Genomic DNA, 25251 nt, shown 5'->3' on the forward strand with positions numbered 1-25251 from the left:
GCTACATCTAGTGCCTTTTGTACTAAAAAAAGTTTTCAAAATGGAATCAATTTGTTACGAAAAACGGCAGTTTTGTACGACACAGTAGTAACCAATGCTATTAACATCATCTTGTATATGAAGATTAAAACAGTATTTTTAACATTACAAAAATCATGTAGATATAGTTATATGAAATGCAATAACTCTCTTGGGGTTTTAACAAAAAATCTGATTTGCGAATTGAAACTAGAATAATTCCTGAAAATTCTAAACAAAAAAATTTATTTCTAAGAATTAAGGACATTCTCTGTAAATAGATTTCCCTGGGCACAGTGAATTAATGCTCTGCTTGGCAATACAGGGCCCAGGGATCGATCCCTGCCTCAGCAAAGTTGGGCGACAGACTTGCTACTAGTCCCTTGAAAAAAATACCCAGTTATTGAAACGTCAAATCGATGCCTTATGCACCAAAAATGACTCTGTAGGGTCTTTACCTTACTTTACCTTTCTAAATGAATAAATGATCGTGTCTGCACCAGTTTAGCATCAACAAACTGACCAAAACTATAAATCTAGCCAAAGTAACAAATACCTCTAGGCTTTAATAAACTTTAGCAAATATAAAAATTTACTTTTAATTTTGTTTGTATTGAAGTACTACAAATGTATTCTCAAATATAAAAAAAACACGATTCCATTGAAGAGAAATAAACTGTGTCATCGTTTTAAATTTACATAAACTGTTTTATCATACCACTATCTAAAAACAAATATTTAATTGTATTTCCGATACTCGATTGCAATAGGAGAAAAAAAAGTTGGAAAAAAATTGTAGTGGTAACTTTTTAGTTTCTCATGTAGCATGTAAAAACTCTTTCATGGAGAATAGTGGCATTATAATTTTGTTTTAAAAAAGTTTGACCATATTTTTTATCTTTTATTTTTTTTTTATTGCTATATAAGCCCTCCTTCCAACCCAATACAAATAGGATGAAAAACTCATAGACGCTATGCAAAGCTCTTGTATTTTGTCTCGTATTTTTGTGCGTGTGTTAACTTTCTTAAGGTGCTTTTTCTTTTTACCCCCCCCTCCTCCCCCTTTTTTCATTTTCCCATTGATAAAGAATTCTTTAGTCGAAGCCAAAGCATCTATACTTTTATTATTTTTGCCAAAAAAGGCTCTTGTTTTCTTCTTTCATAAATTACTGTTTTATTGAAATTTTGAATGAATAAGTTTGCTAACCTTTCGATAAATAAGGACAGAGGTAATTTAAGTATTGACTCAATTTATGATAATCTTCTAAAGAGTGAATCAACAGTCAATAAGGGAGTTAAGATCGTAAATAATCACCGGGGTAAATAATCACATTTGCCTCTCAATTACTTGGACTATCTGTCTTGGCTTTTCTCTGTCTACAATTACCCAGCGTCTTGATGCAAGCTATGCAACCTATTGCAAAATAATGATAACTTCAATTCCCCTTTACCTGCTAGACCAAAACGATTTGCTTCAATAATAGCCAACAAGAGGATTATTTCGCAACAGAATAATTAAAGTAATTTCCAGTTATTTTTTTTTTTACCTCAGTTACTCTGGTGTTCTCACTGAAGTAACTCTAATAGCATCTTTTCCCTACGTGGATTTGCGCCAATTGTATATTTTTTTTTGTGGTGGTTTTATTAATTTTAGTTTTAGCTTGTTTTTTTATCTTGTTCTTCTTGTGTTTCTTTCGTGCTGAAGACGCCTCGTTTTGATACAGGCAAAATATCTGCGTTGTTTTACATTGTTCATCTTTTCTCTCCACTGGCCGCAGTCTCTTTTTTTTTTCATTGAGATTTTTCTATCTGTTGGTTTTTTATTGAAATTTTTACCCAAATTTTAACATTTTCACGTTGATTGAATTATAATCGTTTTAAAGTCCCATACAAGCCCACGTAATTGAGATTCTATGTATTTTTTTGTCAAATAAGTCTTTATTTCTATACATGAAGCTCCTTAACTGGAAACTACCCTAAGCAGATAGGGGTAAATTCGTCAAAACTAAAAAGAAATGAACAGTATATGGAAATCATTCAAAGCTAATATTGAGTTTCTTTGATTTTGTTTGGGAGAGTTGGACAACCCACTTGGAGATCTAAGTTTTATTATAGGTTATCAGCACTTCATAGAGGACATCAAAGAATTTTTTTTGGATACTCAAAATATGAGAAGAAACATATTCTTTTGAGAATCACTATGCTTGTTTTGAATATTTTAGGAGATTTCTATCAAACACCCAAGATAAATCTAGGAGAGGAAAATTATCCCTTTTTTATGTGGGCCTAAAGGATTGTAACTGTACTAACTACTTAATTTAATGTTAAAAAAAAGTGTGTAAAATAGCATACTAAATGGTACAAAAAAAAAACTGACAAAAGAAACCCAAATATCCCTAAAACAAAGCCATGTTATTATTCTAATGTCTGTTAAGGGCACGCACTTAGCAAGAAACTGATCAAATATAAGTTATATCTTCACCAAAAGTAAGCCAAATTACCCCATTTACAATGACACACCTTCACTTAAGATTGTTGTTTCCTTGTTTATAGAAAACCACAATAACAACTTCGAGAAAGGTTATACATGTCAGCCTAATATGTTTTCACCTTTCGTAATTAGACAATAGTCTATTTTTACACTCCAAAATAGCAACCAAAATTTCCACATGAATACGACACAATATTTGCAGTCACTTCCAAAGTTTAGAATTGTATGTATACACATAGATTGCTGCATAGTACATCTTCTAGTTTCTCAGAAAGAGCACATATTCTTTAAACAAAGGCTTTAAACTGGATGAAGAAGAAGATAAGAAAAATAGCATAGCAAAGAGGAAAGACTCTACGGCTAATGATGTCAATTTTTTTTCGATATTATGATTGGATGAGGAGGCTCACGTTGACACTAGAATAAAAATAATTTATTAATACATAACTGAAAATACAGAGGAACTTGCTAATTCTTATTAATACTTGAAAAACAATCTTTGAGGTTGGCAAAGATTCTGAAACTGACTGTTTATATTTTTTAAGTTTTTCAACACTGTTAATAAATTGCTCCAAACTACTGCTAATATCAAAAATCAAAAAAATTACATGTTTTCTAGCTGTATGTGTCGCGTAACCACATCGAAAAAAATTTATAAGGATACGATAAATCTATATGTTTCACCTCTTCAATACCGATGAGAATGAGTGGAGGGAAGCGAAAAAATACCTGCAAAGTGAACATTTTACTCGAAAGAGCACACACACCCTAACATCATTTTAATATAAGTTCTTTAAAGGAGATACTAAATCCATAAAATATTATGAGGAATGATACCATCAGTTATCATAAAGGAAAATAACAATCGGTTTCTAGCACATATTTCTTCTACCTGAACATTTTTACATAACCAAATTGAACAGAATCAATTTAACTGAATAGTATACAAAAGTGAGGTGCTAATCCAATTATTATTGCTTTTCCTGTTTTTTACATTAATTTTCGCATACCCTTTTTTTTATTTTTGTCAAATACACACAAGAAACCTTGCATAAAGATCTTTGTATAAATTGGGTGATGAAACTAAAAAGGTGAATATAAGTTTCTATAAATATTTGGCATTGAATACAAGTTTTACTTTCCACCCCTCTTAAGATTTTCCATTATTGATTCTTATATTATTATGAAATGCAGTGATGAAAGCAGCACCCGAATATAGATAACCTGCTTGGTCTTTCCATACCTACTTGGACAGTTCTACAAAAGGACGGAGATCTATAATAAAACTAAAAATCGAGTGTGTGATTGTTTTGTTCGTGCCGTTCTCCAATATGAGTGGAAAATACGGTCAAGAAAAGTGGCGAAAGCTCAGGCTCTGAATTCGTTCAACCGCAAGTGCGTAAGGCACATAATTGGACAGAATCGATGTGACCGAGTCCCAAATGAAATAAAAAGACATCATTTTGGACAGTAATTCGACCAGGAAACCATCATTCGTTGCCACCCTCTGCGCTGCTTTGACCATGCCTGTTGTAGGTCTGATAACTCCTTTGTTTCTAGGACACTTCGATGAATACCCCTTTTAAGCTAAAAAAAGGTGTGGGGATCAGCCAAAATCCTGGATGAACAACATCACTTCCAACCCCGAGACCATATTTTCAGAAGATAGGATCGCCGATGGAATCCTTCCTAGCCTTAAATCATTTTCCCTTTGACCCTTGACCATTCAAGACTCAATATGGGTATAGATTTTCGATAATTCTAAATCCATTAACTATCTCGGAATTTTCATGCAATAGCTTTTTGGCCTTCTTCTGGCTAGAATTCTTGTTTTGGACTACAAAATGGCTGAAAACACTACAGTGGCTGTGGGACAGTCTTTTTCGCTAAAATAAATGTCTACGTTTGCCGTTTATTTTGTAGGGCTACCTGCACCTTTAGAGATCAATGTACTACTGTACGGAATTACTGCCTCTGAACTCGAGGCTCAACATGCGTATAGATTTTCAATAATTCTAAATCAATGGACTGTCTCAGAATTTTCACGCAATAGCTATATGGACTTCTTTTGGCTAGAATTCTCGTTTTGCATCACAAAATGGCCAAAAACCCTGCATTGCTGTGGGACAGTCTTTTTAGCTAAATTAATATCTATCTTAACCGTTGTTTTTTAGGACTACCTACACCCTTTAAAAACGAATGCACTACCGTAAGGCATTATTGCCTCTGAAACTCAAGAATTTTCAGAATTTTCATGCAATAGCTTTTTTGAATTCGTTTGGCAAGAATTCTTGTTTTGCACCGCAAAATGGCTGAAAACGTTGCTTTTGCAATGGGACAGTCTTTTTTACTAAAATAAACGCCTATGTTAACCATTATTTTGTAGGGCTACCTGCACATTTAGAAACCAATGCGATACCGTACGGCATTGTTGCCTCTGAAATAGGAGCCTCAATATATGTATAGTTTTTCGAATCAACTGAATATCTCAGAATTTTCAAACAAGGCTAATGTATGCCGATTTTTTTCAAGGTTAATGTACAAGTTTCATGAAGAGAAAAATCAATATGCAACATGTTTCTTGAAGAAGAAAAAAATATAACAAATTTCGCGAAAACATAAATCAAGATACATTAAGTTTTCTAAGGAAATAGTCCACAAGCAACAAGTTTCACGAACAAAAATCAACATTCATCATGTTCCACGGAGAAAAAAACAACATACTACAAGTTACACGAAGAAAAATATCATGATAAATTAAGTTTCACGAAAGAATAAATCATCATACAACAAGTTTCACGAAGAAAAATATCGAGATAAATTAATTTTCACAAACAATAATCAGCTAGCAATAAGTTTCATGAACAAAACCAGTTTTACGAGGAGAAAAATTAATGTACAATTCTCACGAAGAGAAAAATTTATATGCAACAAGTTTCATGAAGAAGAAATAAAAATTTAACAAGTTTCATGAAGAAAAAAAAACAACATGCAACAAGTTTCACGAATAAAATTATCATGGTAAATTAAGTTTCACGAAATAATAAATCAACATACTATAAGTTTCACAAAAAAATAAGTATCGCGACAAAAAAGTTTCAAGAACGAAAATCATCACGCTAAGAATTCCAAGAGCAAACCTGGTTTCTGGAGGAAAAAGATCACTGAACAAGTTTCACGAAGAGAAAAATCTAAATACAAAAAGTTTCTTGAAGAAGAAGTAAAAATATAACAAGTTTCTCGACGACATAAAGCAAGATACATTAAGTTTTCTGAAGAAATATTCCACAAGCAATAACTTTCGCGAACATGCAACAACTTTCAATACGCATCATGTTCCACGGAGAAAAAACAAACTGCAACAAGTTTCACGAAGAAAAATATCATGATAAATAAAATTTTACGAAAGATTAAATCATCGTACAAGAAATTTCACGAAAGAATTATCGAGATAAATTAAGCTTCACGAAGAATGATCAGCACGCAAGAAGTTCCACGAACAAAATTGGTTTCACGAGGAAAAATAAATAATACATAAGTCTCACAAAGAGAAAAATCAACAAGCAGCAAGTTTCACATGATAAATTAAGTTTTACGAAAATTAAAATTTTCATACAACAAGTTTCAGGAAGAAAAATATCGAGACAAATTAAGTTTCACGAACAATGATCAGCACGCAACAAATTCCACGAACAAAACCGGTATCACGAGGAAAAAAAATGTACTGATCATTCCTTTGGCAAGGCGGGGCAAAGGGGGACGACCTGATATCCTCTAAAATTTCTTTTAAGGAAGAATTTATTTCTGACAATCGGCGTCGTGGGGTATCACTACCTTTTCCGCGTCGTGGGGTGTCACTAGCTTTCGAAGATGTGGAGGTGGTGTATTCTTGATTTATAGTGTTGTTTTGTTTCGAGGAACAATCTAAACATAACCAATATTTATTCCACTGGGAACGTTCTATCCCCAAACATTGCTCAAGAATGGACGAGTTGCAAGCACTACATGCCAGACAATTGATTGTTACCTTTAATCTACACTCAGGAAACCCTCTCTAAAATTTCTTTGGTTGCCCTTTAGTTAATTTATATCAAGGATTAAAAAGTTCATTTCATAAATAGCGACGAAGACCACACTGCGTTTTCATTATAAACAATAAGTAAAAAAAACAGGGAAATTTTGTATAAATGACAGATGAACGCAACTTTAAAATAATATTTCGACCCTATATCCAAGGGCCGTCCTCAGCAAAAAAATAAAGAAAAGATCAATATAAAAGAAACTCACATTAAAATTCAATCGTAAAAACTTATTTTTTTTTCAAAACAGCCTGTCCTAGTTGAACTTCTTTGAAGTAACCTAGGACTCTAAGCAACCAGGACTCTAATATGCTGACTGTCGTGGAATGACGAGCACCGCTTGTATTGCAGGATAGGAATGTCGTTGAAATCTTTATGCTGTTACTACTGGTCATTGAATTCTGAATATCTTGCCAGTAAATACTGGGCTACTTCAAAATCATGTGTGAATAGAACGGCAACTAAAATAGGTTATTGATACGATTGACGAATATTGTCTGTCGCTGCAGTTATTTTCTTTGTGAAGTTATTTTTCTTTGTGAATATATTACTTTACTTTTACGAATTTACTAACTAGCCAATATTTTTTAATGGCTTACAATGCTTACAAAACTGAAAACAATTTTTTTTTAAATGATACTCGCCACAAAAACATTTAATGACTTAAAATGCTTACAAAACCGAAAACAATTTTTTATAAATGATGCTCCCGAAAAATCACTACTTCATCCCAATCAGAAAATCTTCATTTAATTAGTTTTTCTAGTAATTTTCAGTTTAATTGAACCCTAGCCCTCGTTGTTCAAGGGAATGGCGCATCCATGCATTGTCAAACATGCATTGTAGTTTTGCAATTAGCAGCGTCACATATGAAATCCCTGTATCAGGAATAGCATGAGTTAGGGGCTCTCTAAGAATTTGGATTTTTGACGGCAGTATATTATAAAAAGGAATGTATAATATTATTAATTCGTCTTTTAGTACTATATTCTTCCTCAATTTCTGCTTTTCAACACTGGAAAAGGCTCATTACGGTTGAATTGTGTCTGCTCATAATATTGTATATTTATTGCTTCATGACCCAAAAATAATATGGCAATAGAAAACAAATTGCCAAAAACATGGCAATAGAATAATTGTACGATGATCTGAAAACTGATTTGAAATCATGATCTGGAAACTGATATGAAATCAAACCAGTGACCAATTATTGCACGCCTTGATGGGTGCGGGAGTAACAGTGTAATTGCAAAACTTTACTTTGTTCCCCATTTTTAGTTATGATGCTCCAGTGCCATGCTGGAGAAAAAAAGAAACAAAAAACACATCAGGGTTACCTAATTTTTTTTTTAAAATTGCCCAGTATGTGTTTCTGACATAATTTATGATTTGAAGATAAATATAATAACATTAATTATTCCTAAATAGGTTTTGAGTTCGAATCATAGGCAGTGCAATACCGCTGCCTAAAATAAGAACGATGTTGGCACAATGTGTTATTTATTCATTTTTTTCCATACACGGGTACTTCGTATCGAAGGAGTTGTCTTAGAAACTTCGAAAAGGGCTCATTCGATTTGAAATTGGAGTGGCTAGTGCCTTTTTAATACTCGAAAGTGAGAGGAGGGGAACTAGCCCCCCACCCTCTCATTCCCCCAAACACATCCAATCAAAATTTTGAGATAGCCATTTGGTTCAGCGTAATTTTTTTTCTAAATAGAAAATATGTTTTTGAGGAGGACATTCCACCACAATCCTCGGGGCAAGGGTTTTAAGTTATGACCTGAGGGCATATAAAAAGGATGTTGGCACAATATATTATTTATTATTTTTCCTTAAGAACAGGAAACTTCGTATCGAAGAAGTTGTCGCAGAAACTTCAAAAAAGGCTCATTCAATTGGAAATTGGAGTGGCTTGTGCCCTTTTTAATAGTCAAAAGGGATTGGAAGGCAACTAACACCCCTAAAACGCCCACCATTTCACGAAACACATCCAATTAAAATTTTGAGATTGCCATTTTGTCCAACGTAGTTAATTTCCAGATAGAAATTATATTTTTGAGGAGGACACTCCCCCACAGCCTTCAGGGCAAGGGTTGTGAGTTACACCCTAGTCGCATACAAGGTTTTTATAGAAGGCGTCGTCGTAGAAACTTCAAAAAAGGCTCATTCAGTTAGAAATTGAATGGGCTAGTGCCCTTTTTAATAGTCGAAAGTGATTGGAGGGCTACTAGCCCCCCCCCCACGCCCATTATTATCCCAAACACATCCAATCAATATTTTGAAATAGCCATTTGGTTCAGCGTAGATGTTCAGCGTAGTTGCGATAGAAAATATGTTTTTGAGGAGGACAATCCCCCACAACCCTCGGGGCAAGGGTTTTAAGTTATGCCCTAAGGGCATATAAGAAGGATGTTGGCACAATGTATTATTTATTATTTTTTCATTTAGAGCAGGGCACTTCGTATCGAAAAAGTTGTCGTAGAAACTTCGAAAAGGGCTCATTCAATTGGAAATTGGAGTGGATTGTGCCCTTTTTAACAGTCGAAAGTGATTGGAATACAACTAACACCCTTCCACGTCCACAATTTCCCGAAACACATCCAATCCATATTTTGAGATAGCTATTTTTCATGGTAGTTGATTTCCAGATAGAAATTATGTTTTTGAGGAGGACACTCTCCACACAGCCTTCAGGGCAAAGGTTGTAAGTTGTGCCCTGGGGGCATACAAGGTTTTTATAGAAGATGTTGTCGTAGGAACTTTTAAAAAGGCTCATTCGATTGAAAATTGAAAGGGCTAGTGCGCTTTTTAATAGTCGAAAGTGATTGGAGGGCAACTAGCCCTCCCACGCCCATCATTACCCCCAACAAATCCAATCAAAATTTTGAAATAGCCATTTTGTTCAGCGTAGATTTTCAGCGTGGTTGAGATAGAAAATGTTTTTGAGGAGGACACTCCCCCACAACCCTCGGGGCGAGGGTTTTAAGTTATGCCCTGAGGGCATATAAGAACGATGTTGGCACAAAGTATTATTTATTGACTTTTTCCTTTAGAGCAGGGCACTTCGTATCGAAGAAGTTGTCGTAGAAATTTCGAAAAAAGCTCATTCAATTGGAAACTGGAGTGGCTTGTAACCTTTTTAATAGTCGAAAGTGATTGGAAGGCAACTAACATCCTTCCACGCCCACAATTTCCCGAAACACATCCAATCCAGATTTTGAGATAGCTATTTTTCAGGGTAGTTGATTTCCACATAGAAATTATGTTTTTGAGGAGGACGCTCCCCACACAGCCTTCAGAGGAACGGTTGTAAGTTTTGCCCTGGGGGCATATAAGGTTTTTATAGAAGGCGTTGAGCTAGAAACTTCAAAAAAGACTCATTCAATTGGAAATTCAAAGGGCTAGTGCCCTTTTTAATAGCTGAAAGTGATTGGAGGGCAAATAGCCCCCCTCTCACGCCCACCTTTTCCCCAAATACATACAATCAAAATTTTGAGAAAGCCATTTTATTCAACGTAGTTTTAAGTTCTGTAAAGTATTTCTTTGAGGATGACAACCCCATCAGAGCCCTCAGGGCTAGGGTTGTAAGCTATACCCTAGGGCTATATAAGGTTCTTATAAAACGTGTTGTCGTAGAAACTTCAAAAAGGGCTCATTCAATTAGAAATTGAAATGGCTAGTGCCCTTTTTAATAGTCAAAAGTAATTGTAAGGCAACTAACGCCCCTTCCACGCCCACCATTTCCCCAAACACATCGAATCGAAATTTTGAGATAGCCATTTTGTTTTACGCAGTTTAAAGTTCAGGAAATTATACTTTTGAGCAGGAAACTCCCCCCGCAGTCTTCAGGGTAGGGGTTATAAGTTATGCCCTGGGGGCATATATGTTTTCATTGAAATGAAATTGAAATGTTCCCAGTGGAAAAAAGGATGATTCGATTGGTAATTCAAAGGTCTAGTGCCCTTTTTAATAGTCGAAAGTGATTTGAGGGCAATTAACCCCTCTCTTTCGGCCACTGGTCCCCAAACACATTCAATAAAAATTTTTAGATAGCCATTTTGTTCGGCGTTGTAGATTTTGAGATAGAAATTATATTTTTGAAAAGGAAACTCCTCCACAGCCCTCAGGGTAAGGGTTGAAAGTTATATCCTTGGGGCATATAAGGTTTTTATAGAACGCGTTGTCGTAGAAACTTCAAAAAGGGCTCATTCGATTGGAAATCGAAATGGCTAGTGCCCTTTTTAATAATCAAAAGCGATTGGAAGGCAACTAACAACCCTTCCACGCCGATGTGTTTTCACCAAACACATACAATCAAAATTTTGAGATTGCCATTTTTTTCAACGCAGTTTAAAGTTCAGGAAATTATACCTTTGAGCAAGAAACCCCCCCCCCCACAGTCTTCAGGGCAAGGGTTATAAGTTTGGGGGCATACAAGGTTTTTATTGAAACTTTGTCGTATAAACTTGAAAAACGGCTCATTCGATTGGAAATTCAAAGGGCTAGTGCCCTTTTTAACAGTTGAAAGTGATTGGAGGGGAACTAACCCCCTTCTCAAGCCCACCTTTTCCCCAAACACATCCAATACAAATTTTTAGATAGCCCGTTTATTCAAGGTAGTTTTAAGTTCTGTAAATTAGGTCTTTAAGGATGAAAACCCCCTTACAGCCCTTAGGGCAAGGGTTGTAAGTTATACCCTGGGGACATATAAGGTTCTTATAGAATGCGTTGTCGTAGAAACTTCAAAAAGTGCTCATTCGATTAGAAATTGAAATGGCTAGTGCCCTTTTTAATAGTCGAAAGAAATTGGAAGGCAACTAACACCCCCTCCACGCGTGCCGTTTCCCCAAACACATCCAATCGAAATTTTGAGATAGCTTTTTTGTTCCACTTAAATTAAAGTTCAGGAAATCATCTCTTTGAGCAGGACATCCCCCCCAGAGTCTTTGGGGCAAGGATTATATGTTATGCCCAGGGGGCATATACGTATTTATTAAAATCTTTGTCATAGAAACTTGAAAAAGGGCTCATTCGATTGGAAATTCAAAGGTCTAGTGCCAATTTTTATAGTCGAAAGTGATTGGAGGGAAACTAACCCCCCTCTGTTGCCCACCTTTGTTTCCCCAAAAACACCCAATAAAATTTTTTTAGATATCCATTTTGTTCTGCGTTGTTTCATTTCCAGATAAAAATTAAGTTTTTGAGGAGGACACTCCCCCACAGCACTCAGGGCAAGGGTTGTAAGTTATGCCCTGGGGGCATATAAGGTTTTTATAGAACGCGTCGTCGTAGAAACTTCAAAAAGGCTCATTCGGTTGGAAATTTCACAGCCCTTAGGGTAAGGGTTTTAATTTATGCCCTGGGGGCATATAAGGTGTTTATGGAAAGCGTTATCGTAGAAACTCAAAATGGGTTTATTCGATTGGAAATCGAAAGGCCTAGTGCCCTTTTTAATAGTTGAAAGTGATCGGAAGGCTTGAAATTTTTATAGTAAAGATCGACGTGATTTTTTGTTGTTGTTGTTGCTGTTTAGAATAGGGCACTTAGTATCGAAGGAGCTGTCGTAGGAACTTCGAAATGGGCTCAATCAATTGAATATAGAAAGGGCTGATGCCCTTTTTAATAGTCGAAAGTGATTGGAGTGCAACTAATCCCCCTCCCACGCCCATACTCCTGTTTGCTTTATGTTTAAAAACTAAATGTTGCCTTAACATTAAATAAAAATGCATTGTGTTAATGCTACTTCCCAATAAGGCAAAAATAAAATCAATTAATCTACGAAGCGTGAAACTGCCACAAATCAGCATCGATAAATAAATGAAGCCCAAAACGAACAGAAATATCAATAAATAACGAGTCAAACTCAAAACGAGAAGAAATTAACTTAACTGGGGCTCAAAACCCCTGTTCCTTCCCAAGGCCAGAATATAATTTGCACTTTACTGGCACAATGTATTATTTATTTATTTTTTTCCTTGGTCTTAGACCAAGGCAATTCGTATCGAAGGAGTTGTCGTAGAAACTTCAGAAAGGGCTCATTCGATTGGAAATTGGAGTGGATTGCGCCCTTTTTAATAGTCGAAAGTGATTGGAAGGCAACTAACACCCCTTCTACACCTAACATTTCCCCGAGAACATCCAATCAAAATTTTTAGATTGCCATTTTGTTCAACGTAGTTGATTTCCAGATAAAAATATGTTTTTGAGGAGGATACTCCCCCACAACGCTCAGGGCAAGGGCTTTAAGTTATGCCCTGGAGGTATATAAGAACGACGTTGGCACAATGTATTATTTATTATTTATTGCTTTTGACTAGGGCACGTCGTATCGAAGAAGTCGTCGTAGAAATTGCGAAAATGACTCATTCAATTGGAAATTGAAGTGGCTTGTGCCCTTGAGGCATATAAGGTTTTTATAAAAAGCATTGTCGTAGCAAGTTCAAAAAAGGCTCATTCGATTGGAAATTCAATAGGCTAGTACCCTTTTTAATAGTCGAAAGTGATTGGAGGGCAACTAACCCCCCTCTCACACCAACCTTTTCCCGAAACACATCCAATCAAAATTTTGAGATAGCCATTTTGTTCAACGTTGTTTTAAGTTCCAGAAATTAGGTCTTTGAGGATGACAACCCCCTCACAGCCCTCAAGGCAAGGCTTTTAAGCTATGCCCTGGAGCCATTTAATGTTTTTAGAAAACGTGTTGTCGTAGGAACTTCAAAAAGGGCTATTTCGATTGGAAATTGAAATGGCTAGTGCCCTTTTTAATAGTCGAAAGTGATTGGAAGGCAACTAACACCCCTTCCGCGCCCACCATTTCCCCAAACACATCCAATCAAAATTTTGAGATAGCCATTTTGTTTTACGCAGTTTAAAGTTCAGGAAATTATACCTTTGAAAAGGACACTCCCCCCACAGTCTTCAGGCCAAGGGTTATAGGTTATGCCCTGGGGGAATATAAGGTTATTATTTAAATCTTTTTTGTAGAAACTTGAAAAAAGGCTCATTCAATCGAAAATTCAAAGGGCTAGTGTCCTTTTTAATAGTCGAAAGTGATTTGAGGGCAACTAACCCCCTCTCATGCCCACCTTTTCCCCAGAAACATCCAATCAAAATTTTTTATAGCAATTTTATTAACGTAGTTGAAAGTTTTCGAAATTAGGTCTTTAAGAATGACACCCCTCCCCCCACCCCCCACACAGCACGGGGTGTTAGTTATGCACTGGGGGCATACAAGGTTTTTATAGAAAGCGATGCTATATAAACTTCAAAAAAGGTTCATTCACTTGCAAATTGAAAGGGCTAGTGCCCTTCCTAATAGTCTAAAGTGATTCAAGGGCTACTAACTCATCTTTCACACCCATCATTTTCCCAAACACATCCAATCAAAATTTTGAGATATCCATTTTGTCCAACATAGTTGAAAATTCTGGAAATTAGGTATTTTAGGATGATAACCCCCTCAGAGCCCTCAGTGCCAGGGTTGTAAGTTATGCCCTGGGGGCATATAGGGCTTATATAGATACTTGTTTTAGAAATTTAAAAGGGCTCATTTGATTGGAAATTGAAATTACCCTTTTAAATAGTCAAAAGTGAGTGGAGAGTAATTCAACCCCCTCTCACGATCACCATTTTCCCAAAAAAATTCAATCAAAGTTCAGAGATAGCCATTTTGTTCAACGTAGTTAAAAGTTCTGGAAATAATGTATTTACGGATGCCAAACCCCCCAGAACACTCAGGGCAAAGATTTTAAGGTATGGCCTGGAGCATATAAGGGTTTTATAGATAGAGTTGCCGTAAAAACTTAAAAAGGTTCTCATTCAATTGGAAATGGAGAGGGCTAGTGCCCTTTTTAATATTCAAAAGTTTAGAGAGTAACTAACCCCTCACTCATGCACAAAATTCCCCCAAACACATCCAATAAAATTTTCAGATAGCCAATTTATGTTCAACGTAGTAGAAAGTTCTGGAAATTAGGTCTTTGAGAATGACAACCCCCCACCCCAGCCCTCAGGGCAAGGGTTGTAAGTTATGCCCTGGGGGTGTATAAGATTTTTATTGAAAGTGTTGTCATAGAAACTTCAAAAGGGCTCATTTGATCGGAAATTAAAAGGGATAGTGACTTTTTTAATCGTTGAAAGTGATTGAAGAGCGACTGACACTTCTCTCACGCCCACCATTTCCCCCAAAACATCCAACCAAAATTTTGAGATACCAATTTTGTTTAACGTAGTTGAAAATTCTGGAAATTAGGTCTTAGTGGATTACAACCACCCTAAATCCGTTAGGGTAAGGGTTGTAATTTAGACCCCTGGGGGAATATAAGGTGTTTATAGAAAGTGTTGTCATAGAAACTCAAAAAGGGCTCATTCGATTGGAAATCAAAAGGCCTAGTGCCCCTTTTAATAGTCGAAAGGGATTGAAAGGCTTGAAATTTTATGTTAAAGATCGATATGGGGATAATGTATGATTTTTTTTTGTGTTTGTTGTTTAGACCAGGGCACTTCGTATCGCAGGAGTTGTCGTAAGAACTTCGAAAAGGGCTCATTCGATTGAAAATGGAAAGGGCTGATGCCCTTTTTAATAGTCGAAAGTGATTGGAGGGCAACTAATACCCCTCCCATGCCTACCCTCCCATTTGCCCGTTATCTTTAAAAACTAAATGTTGCCTTAAGACTTAATCAAAATGCACTGTGTTAATGCTAATTCCCAATAAGGCATCTCAGCAGTATCCCGAGAACGACTCAGAGTATTATGTTCAAACTTTAGGGGCTACTTCTGCTCTTAAAATTTAACTAAATCAAAATAGCCTAAGTGTATCCAAGGTATCAAAGAAAGCAAACAGATTTTCTTGCAGAATGGTATCACGTTTTCCATTTCAGGTCAACTAGAGAAGGTATGAAACTAAATTAAACACTGCTATTTGTGTCCAGATTTTTAAAAGGGTGTAAGTTGTTAAAAATTTCTGAAAATTGTTCTCCAGCATACAAATAGCAGGCCAAAATATTAAGTCTTAAAAAAACGAAAAGATTTAAAGTATTATTTTCTTTTTCCCTGAAAAGACTGTCTCAATATAAAACGACAGGAAATTAATTAAGAAATTTTTTTCCACAAAATAAGTTTTTCAAAGAAAAGTAAAGAACTCCAATAAACAAAAAAATGAGCAAAAATAAAATCAAATAATCTACCAAGCGTGAAACTACCACAAATAAGCATCGATAAATAAATGAAACCCAAAATGAACAGAAATTACAATAAATAACCGAATCAAACTCAAAACGAGCAGAAATTAGCATAAGTTGGGCTCAAAACCCCAATGCCTTCCCAAGGCCAGAACATAATTTGCACTTTACTAAAAAATACAAATGAATGTGCATTGTCAGTTTTATATACATATACTGATATTTAGTATTCAAAATGTTAATATTACTTGATTTAATAAAGTTATAAAAGTAAAAACATATCTATAAAAGTAAAACTATCTGTCTTGGCTTTTCTTTGTCTACAATTACCCAGAGTCTTGATGCAACCTATGTAACCTATTGCAAAATACTTTATAACTTCATTATCAAGTATATTTTTTTCAGTAAAGTGCAAATTTTGTTCTGACCTTGGGAAGACAAGAGAAAGGAAAAAAATATAAAAAAATAAGTAAGAGAGGCATCACCGACTCATGTATTTTAATATCTTAATGCGTTCAATACATCGACTAGAAGGTCTTTGGTTATAAGGCCTTATGAAGAAAACTTTTCAGTTCAATCTGTTGTCATGTCTGCAGGGATTCATGCTTTTACAAATTAAAAAAAAATTATATCTATTAAGATAAATCTGCAGAATGGTTAGCAATCCTTTTTTAATCAATTCTCCATGAATTAATATTCTCACTAAACAGTTTTTTAACAGTTTTTTTTAACGTGTTAATATACTTTAGAGTACAATGTGCCATGCTATAGTTGAGGTTTTTTTCTTACTGTGAAGGGCGTATCCTAGTCCACTAAACGTATAATGCTAAGAACAGTTAATCAAATCTTTAGAAGACGGTAGAAATTTTCAAAGACGGTTACCTCAGCTGTGAAACCATCTGCTGTTGAATCTTTAGACGGTTCTAGTCCAAAATTAGTCATGGCCACAATGGCAGTATTGTCCAGCCTGATATCAGTGTCCTGCAACCAAAAAAAGAAAAAAAATCGAATAAAGATCTGAATAATAGTCTCAAGGAATATATTTGATGTGAAGTCAAGGGTTAGGGTTTTAGAATCCACCCAACTCTTTTATCCCAATATTCCCAAAATTCCGTTTTTCTTTGAATAGCAGCTTGGCACTTCAGCTTCTGTAAAGTTTTAATCTAATACTTTACTTATTTTTCAGTTATACTTGTTAAAACTCTCGTTTTTCCACCAATCTTAAAATTCTAGAATCTAGAATAAGAAATCTAGTTGTTTGCTTATTAAAAAATATACAGGTAGATTACCTTCTGGATACACAAAATTAGAGATAAGTTTTTCTCTATCTCTTGTTTTAGAAAAACATCTTTATTTTGAAGGGAGACACGGGTGAACTATGCAACCACCATCCCGTTGTGTCCTTGGATGTAATGAGTGTTTACCCGTTGCTCGAGGGAAAGGATTTGGTGTAAGAATGCAAAAAGGCAAGAGACTTTGATGTTAGATCCCGTAGCCTTTCTGGTAAACGCCCTTTGTAAAATACCAAGTCTTAAGCTAGAAAGAGAGAGGAGAATGATAGAAGTTAAGCTAGGATGTTTCTTGATGAACTACTGAATCTGGAGACAAATAAGTAGGAGAAAAATTGAAGTTGAGCCAGAATCCAGAGCTTCCTGACCAGTCATATGCGGGTTCCCGAGCACGATAAGTCCCACTGACTGAGTTTGCCTCAACATTCTTACATGAGGACTGGGTACACCTAAGTAAAAAAACATCTTAAGAAGTGGGTTTTCTACGTAATCTTGACCACTGAAGTGATGAATGAGGCAGATTTGTGATGAAGGAATAGCTGAGGTGGTAGTAATTAATGAAGAGACGTGTTGTCACATTGAAAATCTGGAGGAAAAAGCCACAGGGGATAAAGTCCCTTTTATCGATGTCCAAGGCTGCCATCAAGAGACGAAGCCAACACTGATTTCACTACTCGGAGGCTGAGTTTTCAGATGGTGAATAATCTACGTGTACCTAAAAATAATTGGACTGCATACCATAAGGGATGCCGAAGGGCTTGTACATGGGGGATTCCTCTAATACTAAATCCTAATACAAGTCTAGAAATAGCTTTACCTTGGGTGCAAGTTCTAGACTAGTGGTCAGAAACCAACATAAAAAAAAATTATTATTGGTTTTGATTGAAAAATTGATATTAATTATAAATATCACGGATTGAAGATCACATCCATCGAGTCAATGAAAACTGATGGGGATGAATTGCTGCAAATGGACAAAGGATCCTTTTCAATGCTGGTGGACTCCAAGAATACAGAGGTAGCAATGATGGAAGCGTCATTAAGCTTGAAAGATAAGACCAAAATTGTTAACGAAAGCTGCTATTCTCACCAAAGACAAAATAGCTTAAATCAGAGTAAAATTCAACAAAGCTCTAATACCATCTTCACTGAAATGAATTCAGTATATGATCTGCTGGGCCTAGAATGGTGAAAGCTCAACTTACATCACTACCTTGCTGCTTCTTTGAATATTGGGTGGCTGCTGGCCAATACACAGACATTTTTAGCAATGATACAGGAGCCATGAACAGTTGGCGGAATAATCAAGGAGAAGATTGGGGAGGCCAAGCTCTATGTTAATAATGTGATAAACAGTGTTCTTGGAGAGTGTATTTAACATTCACAAAATTGAATTATCTTGAGATTATTTATTTAAAGGTGCAGCAACCCTTATGCACAAAACCCGATTCGGAATAAACACGTGGCGTTACCTCAGTGTAATTGTTATTGCCAAATAAAAAACAAATACCAAACTAGACACTGTAGACGGTAGAATCTCGTAAAGAAGAAAAAGTTCCTCTCATATGGTCATTTGACGCAAATGTGGATCGCAGCCTATGTGGAAGTCATAACACAAATAGAAAGGGCCAGAAGATTTTGGAGTATCTGGCTTGTTGAAACCTCCCCTGGTACAAGACAAGTTTTAGCCCAGGATTTTTAACACGAGGAATATGAGAAGTATGGAATTTGACTGTAAACTTTTTAAAGCATAAAAATTGAAAAAATAATAGCATTTCAGCGGTAGTTCATAATTCTCGAAGAACCGAATAAAAAGTCTCAAAATTAATCTATCTCAACGGCAAAGAAAGCTATAAAGACTATGAGAAAATGGTTATATGAGAAAAACCAATTAGCACATTTATAATTAAGCGTCAGTTGAAGTAAATCTGCCTCTCAATTCCGGAGAAAAAAAGAGGATCAAGATAAGGAGGTAAAAAGATTCAAAAATGAATGAATTGTGCATTTTATCCAGCAGTACCTCTTTTGCATGTTGAAGAACTAACAAGGGAACTTTGAAAATTAGACAAAGAAATAAGCTGACCTTAAGATTCAGGTTAGGTTAGGTTTTTCAAAACGTCATTAAAATCAAACGCTTTCTCTTGATATGAATCGTATCTTACTGGAAGACTTATTTCAATTGATCTGCTTTTCCAAATCCCTTCTGAAGTAGATTATGGCGTCCCTTAGGGATCTTTTCTTGGCCCGTTTTATTTCTGATTTATGTTAAAGATCTGATTTCGGCAGTCAAAAATACCAAGCCATGCTGCAAACTATGTTGTCCTGATGTTCGTTCGGTTTCCAATATTACTTCTAATGAAGATTTTCTCGTTGCTTTCGCAGATGAAACTACTCTTGGCACCCATGGAAAGACGGAATGTGATATTAAGTCTAACCAGATTGACAAGCTTAGCCATTGGTGGCATTATAGCTGGCAGAATGGTAGACATAGCCCATGTAGGAATTCTGTCTGGCTCTGAAGACGATGATCCTTTAAGATTATTAACGATACGAGCTATCTCAAACTCAGATACAGAACTCTCGGAGTGATCCTGCTAATTATAGACCAATTTCTCTTCTATCTGTTTTCAGCAATATTTTTTTGAGAAGGCTACTTATCCAGGCTTCTTAGTTTTCTGGATGCAAAAGAATTGTTGCATGATTTCCAGTTTGAATTCCGAGCGAATCACTCTGCACAGCTTGCTTGCATAGCTCTCTTAAATTTTTTTCATTCGCCAATAGATTCTGGTCATATACTCTGCAGCTTTATTTTTGGATGTTCGTAAAGCATTTAATTCTTTGACCCATCGGATTCTTCTTTGCAAACTATCGCTTATTGGTAGAAGATCAAATACTTTCTCTTGGTTTGAATCATGTCTTTCTGGTAGGCTTATTACAATGTATTCACTTTTCCGGAGCCCTTCTGAATTAGATTATGGCGTCCCTCAGGGATCTGTTCTGGCCTCTTTTTATTTCTGATTTACGCTAATGATCCGGTCTCGACAGTCAAAAACACCAGGCCTCAAGCATGCTGCCAGCTGTGGCATCCTGATGTTCGTTCGTGTTCCAATTCTCCTTCTGATTAAGATTTTCCCGTTGCTTGTGCTGATGACACAATTCTTGGGACTCTTGGGAAGATGGAATGTGATATCAAGTATAACCTTGTGGCAATATTCGACAGAGTTATTTTATGGTTTGATGAGAATTACTTCGCCTTGAATGATGGCAAGTCACATTTCTTATTTTTTCTTGAATTGGCATAGCATTCCCTCAGCCTACACACCTTCAAGTGTCACAAGGCTCCTTATGTAGACCAAAAAATTGGGGTGTCTGGTTTTTTGCTATCCTGCTTGGTGATAGCCTTTCATTTAGAAACCATATAGCCATGATTAGGGTTAAGGTCTCAAGGAGTTTGGGCATTATTCAAAAACTCAGATACACATTTTCTGGATCTATTCTGAAGCTTCGTTTTTTGCTTTGTCCAATCATATTTTTTGTATTGCCCCATTGTATGGATGTTTACATTTTCTTCTAAACTGCGGTCAATTTCTGCCATGCATAATAAGACACGGCTTCTTCTTATGGACACCAACTGTTCCTCACTAAAATCACTCTTAATATACATACTATTTACATTCTTTCTTGTGCTGCTTTTGTCTTTCATCATCTTCATGGCAATCTTCTAAAATATCTTCAAAAACTCCTGTGTTTATTTTTGATTATGCTCCATATAGCCTTCGTTCTTCACATCTGCATTCCTCCTATCCTTACTATGTGGTCAAATTTCAATTCCCTTATTGCTTGGCAACTGGTCTAGAATTCTCTACTTTCTTCAATATAGCCTCCTGAGACCTGACCATAGAAATACCTTTCTGATTATGTTCATTTCTTTGTAGTTGACTAAAAAAAAAAAAATCATTTTGACCATTGATCAACTAAAAAAAAAGATGAACCCCCTCTCTCCCTCTGGGGGATGTCCACAGGTACAGACATTTGGTCCCTGTCGAGCTAAGAGTATAGGAAAAACATGTTTCATCTATTACAAGATATTTGTCAAAACGTTGAAAACAAAACATTACTCTTCATGAAATTTCTTGAAGCATTTGTTGTCTCGTGTCAAGCAGAGAATGATTTTACAATGCGAGCACATCCATCTTGACCTTTTGCAGCATCCAGGCCTTTTGCACCGGGCTGCATTCACCAAGTCACAAAATTACAAAAGATGCAGTGCAGCTCTGACATGTGGGGGAGGGATTGGCCTCTTTTTCACGCTCAAAACACGGTGCTGAGTTTCACCCAAGAGTTCTTCGTCGCTATTTTCTTGACCTCGTGACTCCGAGCTTCCAGAATTGAGCAAACACTCGACCATGCTGAAACGAAGGTGAATGAGCTGTTTGAGGTCACCAGACACTTTTGGGCCATGGCCCTTCAGATCATGAAAGGTATTGGCTAGTGCAGCATCCACAAAATGATGAAACAGACGCATAGTCCATTTTTTAGTACGCGTCTCACACCGGTAATAGCTGACCATGCGGTTCACAAGGTCGACCCCACCCATGTAGGTGTTGTAGTCGGAGACTATTCGTGGATATTTGACCTCCACGTAAGACCCCTGTCGCGTTTCATACCGTTTGACCTCTGTCTCCTATTCTATGCCTTTGCAGTTTGAAGACAAGAGAACCAATTTGTTTTCATACCACTGGGTCACGGCTACTTTTCTATTTGAGCACATAGACGTGACAGAGGTTCCTCTACCCTTTCTTGTCATTTCTGTTTCGGTAAAAAGCGTGGGGCCGTTGGCATCCAAACGGTTCTTCATGATAGTTCCTGTCGCATTTATTTTTCTTTCAGCCAGCATGTCGAGGAGCTTAACAGACGAGAAGAATCGGTCAAAATAGAGGTATGTACCTTCTGTTAGGGTCTCAGACAAGAGCAGAACGATCCCAGCTGACGAGCCATGTGCTTCCAGCTGTTCTCCCAGGGCGGTGGCTCCCTGGTAGATTTGGAAGTCAAGTATCAGCCCTGAGGAGCTAGCAAGGACAAAATTCTTTAATACAACCGGATTAGACTTGTTAGGGACATATTGCTTGAAAGTGGACATACCCTGGAAGAGTATCATCTGTTCGTCAATTGAACAGTTCCTGTTATGTGGCAACTGGAGACAGATATTCCTGAATTTGTCAAGGATCGGCTGCACCTTCCAAAGCCTATTTTTGGTTTTTTCTTCGTCTGAGATATCTGAATCAACAACGAATTTCAGGTTCGACCGGATTGTGAATAATCTGTCTCGACTCATCTTTTGCGATATGTCTTCCACCCTAAACTTCCCAGACCAGTACATGCAAATCCGAGAAAAATTGAGGCTCCCCATCAGGATGACAATGCCAACAAAAATTTTCAGCTCGTCTGGAGTTTTATTCAAGCTTTTGTCGTGGGCCAACTGATAGTTGTAGTTCATGCAAAAAGCTGTACGTTCGAAAAAGCTCTCCGGGTAATACTGCAAACAGAATTGTTCTCTACTCCAGTGATCGTGGTCCTGGAAAGGAGCGGGGCACCCGTCCGGGCCGCGAAGATTATCGAACCACCGAGACTTCCTCCAGGACAAGGTTGCTGCTACTTTGTCAGCCTTCAAGCGTTTGGCACGGGTTGCTAAGGGTATGTCATCATCAGATTCTTTACTTTCAACATCTGGAAGAACAGCATAACTGCTCCATGACGGAATGGCTGCAACAACTGGTTCACCGTCAGAGTCTGAAAACGAAAAAGAGTGGTTATTTATCCATTCCTCATCATCATCTAAATCCGAGAGGTCCAGGTCTCTCTCATCGAGCATTCTGAGGGTGTCATCAAGGAAAACTACAATGAAGGAACAGGTTCAGTAATCTTAAAACTAATAGGTAGACAGATAGATAGATAGATAGATACTTATTGGCAAAAGAGCTATCACAAACCCTAGTTGGCCGAATTTGCATTTCCTAGTAAAAAAAAACCACAATAACAAAATAATACAATAACAAAACATAGTTACCACTGTAGCGAAGACACAACAGGTAACCGTCAGAAAATACAAAATACAAAAGTCATAAATATAGGTCACAACTATAAAATATTTTATGGGTCATAATATAAAAAGATAAAAAGGGCAACAAATAAAATAACCAAATATTCAAAAATGTAAAAAATAATAAATACAAAATAGTTTGAATTTTTAGCAAACTTACGGGTTGTGATTTTGGTTGATTTTATTTGTAAAAAAAGGAATAAAAGTTTTTTATAACGTAAGGTAGAAAAGGGCATTAGAGTAAGGATGGAGGTGGGTTGGGACACTACCCAGGGGTGGCGATTTCTTATGGGTGAGTGGCGGCTAGGTTGTTGCCAATTTAGTAAATAAAACAATCATTGGCCTCTGTTATCCCCATTAGAATCGAGATTTGAACTACGAAAAATCAACCCTAGCTTTTTACTCGATTGGAACCGCCTGTCCACAGACGTGGACATGGAGGTTTTCCAAGGTCCAAAAGATGGCACTTATCAAACTAACTGCTTTTAATACTATCTAAGCACTGTCTACAATCAAGAGAGTACACCTGATTTTTCTCAGGACTCATTCTCACCACTTTGTTTTTTTTCTTTTTTCTCACCTTTGCTTTTTTTCATCTCCTTATTTTAGCCCTTTCTAGTTTGTAAAACACCACTAAAAGTCGCTGAAACTTTCTGAAAAACATCACAGATAGCATTTCAGGTCAAAAAAGCACGTTGAAACAACGAAACCTTAGCTAGATTACGAGGCCTTTGCACAAAAAAACATTCCATCTGGTTGTCCACAGACGTGGACACCCGGTCCCAGGAGATATCACTCGTTTGGGATTTTTAAAGGATTCTTAAGGACCATTTAGTTGAGAAATAAACCAAATAGCGTTTTTTAATTTTATTCATTTCCTGTTCCTTTGAGGAGTTGATGTTCCCTGAGTGTTTATTTCCTGATGTATGGTTGTCGTCTCTGCACTTTGACTCCCAGGCCTCAGGTATGTTGTCTTTTTAATCTTATATGTTATTTGGCTATTGTTCACTTTTTTCGGTTGTTGCTTAAATTTTTTTTTTTGTGTATCCCCCTTATATCCCTAGCCATGGAGGCTTTCGAAAGGGAATAACAGTATCGTATTTCCAGTCTGTATTTATTAGTGAATAAACTCTTAACTTTGAACTCTGGACTCTGAATATGACTTGACCCCCAACAATACCGAGGAAGAGGGTCTACAAGCTATGAGCTTTGCCCATTGTTTACATGTAACATTGGTTATTGGGAAGTATACAGACGTTTCTAGGGGATTTTCTAGTAGTGGGGGGGGGGAATTATGTAGGAGGATCTTTCCATGGAGGAATTCTTCATAGAGGAAGAGAATTCTCCACGGAGGGGAGCTGGATTTCCCAGCATTATTTAAAAAACTATAAGAAATTAAATTAAAACGACAAGTTTTCTCAACTGAAACTAAAAAAGCAACATTGAAACTTAAAACAAAAAGAAGTTATTATGTAAATAAGGGTAGTCACCTTCTACTCAATAACTTGCTCTTTACGCTACAGTTTTTTCAGAACTTGTAAAAAAGCTTATAATTCTAATTAAACAGACTTTGTGATTCAGTAGTCATTCTTAAAAAACTAGAAAAAAAAACTTTAGCATAAAGAGCAAGGTAATGAGGAGAGGGTGACCTATATCATTTAAGTAATAGTTTCTGTTCGTTTTAAGTTTCAATATTGCTCCTTACTTTCAGTTGAAAAACTTGTTTTTTTTTTTTAATTTAATTACAGCAATCATCTAATCCTTACCTGACGGATGAGGAATCTTGTGTCCCCGGCCCTTTTCTTTCAACTCGGCCCTTTATATATATATATATATATATATATATATATATATATATATATATATATATATATATATATATATATATATATATATATATATATATATATATCTATATCTATATATATATATATATATATATATATATATATATATATATATATATATATATATATATATATATATATATATATATATATATATATATATATATATATATATATATATATATATATATATATATATATATATATATATATATATATATATATATATATATATATATATATA

General features: G+C 36.1%; 1 long non-coding RNA gene across 1 annotated transcript; it reads right to left on the bottom strand.

The window, feature by feature from the left end:
- Positions 1-1116: 1116 nt before the first annotated feature.
- Positions 1117-24945, bottom strand: LOC148948580 (uncharacterized). Its single transcript, XR_016142225.1, has 3 exons — positions 24927-24945; positions 16654-16752; positions 1117-2926 (listed from the first exon to the last, which is right to left on the bottom strand). It is a non-coding gene; the product is annotated as an uncharacterized LOC148948580 (long non-coding RNA).
- Positions 24946-25251: the final 306 nt, after the last annotated feature.

The sequence above is a fragment of the Artemia sp. Qi Xiang Cuo genome, chromosome 9, assembly GCF_049724085.1.
Source record: "Artemia sp. Qi Xiang Cuo chromosome 9, ASM4972408v1, whole genome shotgun sequence".
NCBI classification, from domain to species: domain Eukaryota; kingdom Metazoa; phylum Arthropoda; class Branchiopoda; order Anostraca; family Artemiidae; genus Artemia; species Artemia sp. Qi Xiang Cuo.